The sequence below is a fragment of the Camellia sinensis genome, chromosome 13, assembly GCF_055761805.1.
Source record: "Camellia sinensis isolate YWXY chromosome 13, ASM5576180v1, whole genome shotgun sequence".
In the NCBI taxonomy this organism is placed as follows: Eukaryota; Viridiplantae; Streptophyta; class Magnoliopsida; order Ericales; family Theaceae; genus Camellia; species Camellia sinensis.
Genome location: NC_138973.1, coordinates 124,262,094 through 124,271,703, shown reverse-complemented (window position 1 = coordinate 124,271,703; position 9,610 = coordinate 124,262,094). Strand labels below are relative to the sequence as shown.

The 9,610-nt window shown below is 31.9% G+C and overlaps 1 long non-coding RNA gene across 1 annotated transcript; it reads right to left on the bottom strand.

Annotated features, from left to right (window-relative positions):
• Window positions 1-259: 259 nt before the first annotated feature.
• LOC145805999 (uncharacterized) lies at window positions 260-1,061 on the bottom strand. The gene is made up of 3 exons (XR_014348400.1): window positions 791-1,061; window positions 633-704; window positions 260-546 (listed from the first exon to the last, which is right to left on the bottom strand). It is a non-coding gene; the product is annotated as an uncharacterized LOC145805999 (long non-coding RNA).
• Between the last annotated feature and the right edge of the window lie 8,549 nt (window positions 1,062-9,610).

The following is a 9,610-nucleotide window of genomic DNA, read 5'->3' as shown; positions in this document are numbered from 1 at the left end:
TTATAATTTATACGTATTATGTTGAGATTTATAAAGTTTGTGTCATTTTTTGTTAAAGATACTGAAAAAATATATTGAAATATTTTTCTTCTTAAAGAACTTATAACAATTTTGCTTGTATTACACGCTCTACAAAACTCAAATAAAATAACAACTCTCCCTAATCTTAATGCAAATTAAGAAACTCACATATAAGATTTAAAGTTATATTGCATATCAAAATATAAAAGGCAGTAAAAAAAAGTGTAAACACTGAATAAAAAACAGAAATAAAGTTATACTGTCATACACCAAAAAGGTAGGTTAAAACTTTACAAAAAGTGGGTTAAAGCTTTACAAAAGATGTATGCTTTACAAAAGATGTGTCACTAACATGTCATACACCAAAAATTATATTGTCATACACCAAAAATATGTATGCTTTACAAAAGATGTGTCAATAACATGTCTTCAAATATGCGTTTGCCCAAACTTCCTCCACATTACTTTCCAAAAAGTCTTTGTATCAACTTTTATGTATCCCCAATGAGGAATATGCACAACAATCTGGTAATTTGTGGAAACAAAGAAAAATATAAATTAGTACATTTGTTGGAAATATACATGTAAAAATACTTTCAGATTGAAATTACCTTATTACATCCCCATCGAAGCAAGGTAGTCGTATTTCTCCTTTTAAGCTCCATGGATTTTTCGGTCCAATCCTACAAAAGTCCAAATTTCAAATTATTATTAAATTGAAATTTTTTAAAAAGTTATATAATCAACAGAAATAAATCTACGTGGTTACCTTCTAAAAAAACGTCATTTAATCTGCATAGAATACTACAGCAATACTTCAGGATAAACAATATTTGTAGTAGAATCCAAATTATCTTTAGGGAGGAGAATACTTATACGATCAAAGGATGTACATCTAGACAATGCCACATATAATTGCCCATGGCTAAACACTGGTATACGCAAATCAACCCCAACAAATTTCACAGATTGTCCTTGAGATTTATTAATGGTCAAGGCATATGCCAATCGGACTGGAAATTGACGTCTTGTCATTTGGAAAGGCATTTCTAAAGAAGATGGTATCAAAGATATCCTTGGTATAAATGCCAAATTGCCAAACTTTTCTCCAGTTAAAATTTGAGCTTCAATTATGCGAGTGCCGCACCTAGTAACCATCAATCTTGTACCATTACATAGTCCATCTTTCGGTGCAATGTTTCTCAACAATATTATAGGACAGCCCACTTTCAACTCTAACTTAAAAGTTGGCAACCCAGGAGGATCCAATGAATTTAAATATTCATTAGGATATCTATTTGTAATGGTAGGATCAATTTCATTATCTTCGGACATTTTATCTGCTGCAAGATAAGTATATAATTTCCCTGGAAAGATATTCAACGCAGTAGTATTAATGTCACTAACATCATCGTTACGCGCAGACAGAATTGTGCGTTCAGTTAAAAATGTTGGGGTTGACGTCTCTATCATATTCAATTGTGGATAAACTGTAGAGAGTAATTCATTCAAATCTTGACATTTGTGTATTGTTGATGGAAGGTTAACGATTTCTTGAGGATTGGTCCCAATCTAAAAAAAAATAAAATCAATAAAAAAGTAAGTGTAAACACAATTTATTAATTTAAAATAATCTATATAATACAGGTTAAAGTAGTGTTACCTCCATCAAGAAATTTGCAAAATTAGCATTTTCATGGCCTTCATGATTCAAGCGCATATTCAAATCCAAAGTCAAGATATATATATGCTTCCATAGAACAGAGTGTCTTAATGATGCATTCACAATTTGCTCACGAACTCCTTTGGGTATAACTGGTAAGATTTGTCGAAAGTCTCCTCCAAGAACAACAGTAATACCCCCAAATGGCTTTTCACTATCACAAATATCCCTCAATGTACGATCAACCGCCTCAACACAATGTCTATGTTGCATAGGAACTTCATCCCAAATTATGAGTTTTGTTTCTTTAAATAACTCAGCTTGTAATGATTGTTTGCTAAACCCACAAAGTGAATTTTCCAATACATCTAACGGAATGGAAAATGTTGAATGTGCAGTGCGACCTCCTACCAGTAACAGTGATGCAATTCCAGACGAAGCCACAGTAACAACGATATGCCCAAGGCTACGACATTTTAATGCAATCGTATTGTATAGAAATGTTTTCCCTGTTCCTGCACCCCCATTCAGAAAGAAAACAGTTCCTTTATTTTGGAAAACTGAAGAAGTGATTGTATTATAAGCATTCCGCTGTCCATTATTGAGACAATCAATAATAATTTGTGGATCTTCATGTTGTGCCTTACTCTGCAGTTGTTGATGTTCAATTATCAATCGATTACCAACTACTGCACTCCAATTTGCGGTAGGTTGTGGCATGGGTGGGAAGTCAATTAAACTTTTGCCTGATTCATGAAGCATTTGATTCAAAAGATGGAGACCATAATCTTCAATTTGAGCCTCAGTTGGTTTAGAAATGACAAACAATGTACAAATCTTATGTGCAAGATCATCACATATATGCGTTGAAAATTGATTCCATAATGCACATGGATTTAGTGGAGAACACTGGGTGAGAATAATACTAAACAATCTCCTCAATTGATATCCAGTTTTTATGACTGCAGCCTCTTTCAAGCATTGTATCCATTCTTCATCATCTTCTAAAAGCCCCCTTGCAACACATGCTAATTTAAATGTATCATGCACAACATTATCGACCGTGCGTAAAGACTGAAACGACTTTGGTCCTTTGACAACGGTTAGTAACAAACGTAGATAAAATCTTTCGCCACAATTAGGGCTTGCAAAGTACATTCTACCAATTGCATATCCCCTTTCCCTTGATTTCCATCTCTTTTCTGACTTGAGCCAAACAAAATGTTGTGGAAATTCTTGATAAGTGAATGGACATTCATCTTCACTGGCAGCACAATATGCAAAGAAGCCAGTAAGAGTTGACATTTGTTGACCAGCTCTAGATTGAATCGTTTGTAATGACTCTTCTGGGTTAAAAACAACACGATGCATTCCAGGTAAATGAAGTGCCAATCGTACAACTGTTGGCATCTCTGCATGCAAAGGATGACCAAATATTCGCCAAGCAGCTTCTGGAGGTCCAATATACCTTGCATCGAGATATTGTTGAATCTCATTTATCATTCCTAACACCATCGTTGTACGATTATAACCCTTATAAATGTACTTATGTATGTACTTGACACATCTCATTCCGGCACAAACTTCCACATTTATATGACAGTTGAAAAGTTTTGAAAGATATGCATTGTATGGTACGACATCCCTGTTATCAACTTCTTGCCATCTCACAGTATGTACTTGACCATTATTGCGACGACGATAGATAGGGTATCCATCTTGATCCATAGTTGTTGTTTCTGTGAAAGCTCGAGGGTATCTCTTAGTGCATCTACCATTTTCCATACATGGTGCTTGCGGATTTCGAGCACCACATGGTCCATGTACCATACAACATTTGATAGTTTCAAAAAGCATAGGATCATCTTTTGGGTCTGGAAATTCTGCACAGACCAATTTGTCTACTTGAGCACATGTCCGAATTTTGTCTGGACTCTTGAGAAATAAAAGTGCATGCATATGTGGGAGGCCTCGTTTTTGAAATTCAATTGTAAAAACATGTGCAACTTTATTTCCAAACACTTTATTTGTTTCTATCTCCTTCATCAAACATTTTCTCTTCAACTCAAAAACACGGGCAATTAAATCAGGACGATCAATAGGTTTTTGATATGGTAATAATGCTGAAGTAATTTCTGGCCAATTGGGATTTGCAGTCATGGTAAGAAAAATATCTGGGTGTTGGTTGTATCGTGTGATAGCCATTGAATCTTGAAAGATTTCAAACATATGTCTAGGACTACCAGTAAATGAAGATGGCAAAACAAACCTTTGACCAATTTGTCCAGGTCGCACATAATCTGGATCCATATCTGACAACTCTTGGTAAAGCTCAGCTCGAAGTTTCCCTTGATTAAGCTTGTAGTATGTCAATCGATTTTGCTCAGTTGCAGCCCAAGCATCTACCAAAAACTCTTGAAATAGTTTCCCACCTCGTAAAATTGTTGAATACTCTGTGGGTCGTTCAAACAACGATAACTATAAAAATTCATTTGAGTAAGTCGATCAGTTGAAGGTCGATCATACTGAACATTCCACAATTTCAACTCAGGTTCCCATCCAAGCTCACCATATGGAAATAATAGAACATAATGTAATGGCAAGTATGCTGGGTGACATTCATTAATTTGCATCAACTCATTATTTCCTCGGAAATGTAAAATAATATCTCTCATTCCATTTACCTCTGTTCCATCACCTGGTATTACAATTGCAATCTCATCTGTAGTTGGTAGGTTATAACGACGTCGATCAGTTGTTGAACTGTAATGAAGATGAGCAGGTAGATTGTGTCCTGCCGAGTCTAATTGATGTAAAATGGCATGAGCCTGGCGATATTTATCTACAAATGCATTGACTTGCAACAAACTATCCTGAATAATTTTGAGAACATCCCTTCTCAAGTTAGGATTTCTACGATTACGAATTTCTAAAGCTGAATAAGGGTCATAGATATACAGCTGAGCATAACTCGCATCCTGCCCTGGTTGTGGTTGTAGTGATCCTGTTCGATGTCGCAATTCCCCATGAATTGTGAATGATGTAGGGCCCCTTCCACTGAGTACTCTAGGATCCAATGTAGCACCAAGACTCGTAAAAGCATTGGCTGCATTGTACACTCGAGTATAACTTCGAAAGGATTTTGATTGATTATTATTCCCATCATACAATGCCTGAAGTGGTGGAGGGGGTGTAATAAGTAAAGGTAGCCTAATCTTTCCTTCCAAACAGCAAGTTCCGAATAAGGGACGCTTTATAGATGATTTTGTCAATTTTTCATCCATCCAATGTAAGGCTGAACAATAAGGACATAATACATCCATCTTGCCAAGATAATGGCGGCAAGAATCTTTGTGTGCCCGGGCCTCAATTGATATACTCGTAGGCAAATCTTCTAATTCATCATCAGTACATAGATCTTGTTGAAAAAATCGATTTATAGGAGTAGACCTACGAATATTTGTGTATAAATAAGACTTTGTAAAACAAAACGGTATGAGTAAAAGTATGTATTTCAAGATTAGACATAGTAGTTTACCGATTCCTTTGTGAATTTGAAGATGTGCTTAGCATAGAAAGTGAACATGTAGAATGATGGGTAACCATTGTTCGTTTTTGTGCCGACTGAGAATCTTCAGTTATTGTTTCCCACTCCAAGTGAGTGTGATCGCGACGAATTGGTGTTAAAGAATGTTGTCTTAGTTGAACACATTCTTCTAATCCCTCTTGCTCTCGTTGCAAGCATTGAAATTCAATTTTTTCACGCTCTCGCCGTGCCCGTTGGGCCAATGCAGCTTTTGATATTACATTATCATTTTGTGCCTAAAAAGAAAATATTTTATCATTGAAGCAAAAGATGTGAATATTTTGTACTTAAAATGAAACTATCTTCTTATTTCTTCCCTTCTCTTAATTTTGTTTTCTATTTTATTTGTTTTATACCTTTAATAGTGTTATCTTTATTTCTTTTTTTCTTATTTCTTCCCTTTCTATCTTCTTATTTCTCCCCTTTCCCTTTCCCTTTCCCTTTCTTTGTTTTCTATTTTATATATTAAATAAGAATTAAAAACATATCTTATTTAGTTTCTCCTTACTTTATATATTTTTTTCTTTATTTCTTCGTTTCTTTTTTCCTATTTTCTTTATATAAGTAGCAACTTATGGTCGGTACATTATAAATGCACATGTATCCATGCAAAATAAGAATAAATAAATTTGAAAAACACATACAAATAATAGCAAGTTACAGGAAAACATATTACAATCATTCTACAAAAACAACATAATACAATAAATTCATTTTATACACTCATATATTTTAACTATTCAAAATTTTGGTTAGTTTTGCATCATATTTTTAAAAAGGAATATATACCACATGACATGCATTTGTCATTCTCTTGCCGGAAGGAGCCATCTTTTCTTTTCCTTTAGGCATTGGGTTGACATTTTCTTTATCTTTTGCCTAACAAATATAAATAAAATATTGGAAAGATTAAAAAAATCTTATATAAATAAAATACATATAATGTTTGACTTGATTTTGTACTTACCACACGAACACGGATAACATTAAGGTCGTGCTCATCACGGATGACCACACCAACATTTCTACATGGAGTTGTAGGAGGAGGCCTACAGAAATAGATTGTGAACAAATTAAAATCTATATAATAAAGTGGTAATAGTAAGAGTAAAAAATTCAAGATTGTCTTGGGTAAAAAATTCTTTTTATTTTTACCAATTTTTTGTTAAAGAAGGTTGTCTTGGGTTAATACATTCCTTCGATCTTTCTCTTTCTCGTTCTCGTCGCAGGCGTTGTCCCAATTGGTATGCAGAACATGGCTTTTGATTTTTTTCACGTTCTCGCCGTGCACGTTGGGCCAATGCAGCTTTTGATAACACATTGTCATTGTGTGCCTAAAATGAGAATATTATATAAGAAGGTGCATAAAATGTGAAGATTAACTAACTTGCTTCCCTTTCTTTTTAACTAACTTTTCCTCTTCACTCGGTTAAGTTGTTAGTCATATAAGAACCAATGCATGTATTTATGAAATTTAAAAAGGAAGGGAAAAATAATTTGAAAACACATTAAGCACACAAAACTGCAAACTCACTATGCATGCACTTATTGGTTTTAAGACACTACCCATCTCTTTACAAAATGTATGTTGAAAAGGTAAATATTAGATCATTGGGTACATAAAATGTGAATATTAGCGTGTAATGTCTTGTACTTTCCTTTTCTCTCTTCTTGTTGTTTCTGTTATATTAAAATACATTTTTTTCTTTTTCTTCTTTCCTTAAGAACTTCTTATAAGAAAAATAAAAATTAAAAAAAATTATATTATGTAGTTTCCTTTTCATCACATATTTGTTCTTTCTTCTTATTTTCCTTTTTCGTTTTCTTCTATTATATTTTTATTATGCTATGTTGTAGATGCAACATATTGTATAAATGCAACATATTTTTATCATACAAATAGACAAACATATTAAAAATTCAAATTAATGTTCATACAAATGCATTAGCATGTTGTACAAATGCTTACTTTAACATGCTTCAGAAAAACATTTCACATTCAATAAAAAGAATTGAATAAATTTTTGAAAAAGAAACTTTTGAAAAATGTACATAAAAAATAGTATATGACACTACGCAATTCCTAAAAAAATCTATATAATATTCGAAAAAGAAACTTTTAAAAATTGTTGAGAAACCATACCATGGGATATGCATTTTCCTTTCCTTTGCCATAAGGAATAGCTTTTTTTGTTTCCTTTGATATTGCTTTGTCTTTTTCCTTTGCCTTTGCCTGTAAAAAATAAGTAGAATATATTTATAAATTATTTTTAAAATGATAAAAAAAATACATGTCCAATGTTCAAGTGACTTTTATGCTTACCTCATGAATGCGAATAGTATTAAGGTCACGCTCATCGCGAATAACAACATTAACATTTCTTTCTTGAAGAAATCGAACCTATACATACAAAAACTTTAGAGTAATAAACAAAACTTTATACACATAAATAAGAAAATTAGTAAAGGGAGGAGATATTACGGTGTAAGTCCCCATCCACCTATAAAGCATGAGGAAAAAAAATTTGTGATGTTGTCCATAACTGTTGTACTTAAATTTATTAGAGAGGTACTTAAATTTATATGAAGAGAAAAAAGAAGAAAAAAAACTTACTTGACCAAAAATAGTGATATTGTTCATAACTGTTGTACTTCAACCTAAAAATTTTAGACACAAAGAAACAAAAAATTAGCAATAATAAAAGTTAACATGGATTTCATTGGCAATGAAATGTTATTTCCAAATATGTTGCTACCAAATCGAATAATAAAATTCAAAATTTTAGTAAATAAATAACTGTCATGAATAGAAAATACTTAACGGGTTACAATCAAGAGGAAAAAAAAAATAAAAATAAGAGCAAAATTAGAAGGGTACAATTTAGAAAAATGTACGTGCCTTCTCTATTTAGAAAAATAAAAATACTCGGTGAATTTAGAAGGGTCCAATAAGAGCAAAAATAAAAATAAACTTCTAAGAAAAAGAAAAAGGTCAACAGATACCAGAGGCACGTGCTTTTAGAAGGGTACAATTTTTTTTAAATTTTTTTTTATAACAAAATGTTAAATACATTTGTTTGGGTTAAGTTAAATACTCGGTGAATTTGATTCAAAACAAAAATCCTTATGTTAAATGCTTGTGTTAAGTTAAATACTTGTAAGTTTAATACATTTTTTTTTTCATGAAGACAACTAAAGTAATACGCACACACATAAGGATTGACCAAAATTATATTCCCTTAAAAAGGTGCAAAAAAAAAAAAAAACATAGAATGTTAAATGCAAAATAGAATATTACACATAGAATATTCTATGTTGTGTTCATGAAGAATATTATGTTGAGTTTATACCAACATAGAATACTATACTCCCATAAAACGGTGCCAAAAAAAAAAAAAAAACATAAACTCTCTCGCCATATTACACATAAATGTTAAAATGCCAAGTCTTTCAAATTTTTCTTTTAATTAGGAACTCTAGATATTCACAAAAAAATTAAATGAAAAATATTTACCATCTATACATTAGAATCACACAGCAAATAAATATTACATTTGAATGGTACAACTAAACAAATATATTACACAGCAAATAAAATGTTAAATAAAATTTTCTGAGTATCAGTTTAATTTTTTTGTTGCAGGAAGATCAACTAAATAAATCACCCTTACTTTCTTTTTAAATAGCTCCAAACAAACAGTCCCTTCCCCCTCCCCCTCTCTCTCTCTACATTCTTTGTGAAACCCATAATCAAACTCACATTTTCTGAGTCAAACCAGCATTTAGAATAGATGTTTTTTAACAGTCACATTAAAATGATAAATTAAAACTGGAGCACAATAAAATGGTCTAAATTTGAACTTTTCTCTTTGTTAACTGACTTCAATTTTATAAAGATGAAATTAAAACCAAAATCACACAACAAATATATTACATTTGAATGGTACAACCAAATAAATATATTACACAGCAAATAAAATGTTACATAATTTTTTTTGAGTGTGAGTTTAATTTTTTTGTTGCAGGAAGATCAACTAAATAAATCACCCTTAATTTTTTTTTAAATAGCTCTAAACAAACAGTTCCTTGCCGTAATAACCTATCTCTATATCTATCTCTCTCCCTCTCTCTCTCCCTACATTCTTTGAGAAACCCATAATCAAACTCACATTTTCTAAGTCAACCTAGCATTTAGAATAGATGTTTTTTAACAATCACATTAAAATGATAAATTAAAACTCGAGCACAATAATTGTCCGAATTTGAACTTTTCTCTTTCTTAACTGACTTCAATTTTATAGAGATGAAATTAAAACCAAAATTAAAACCCATTATAATCA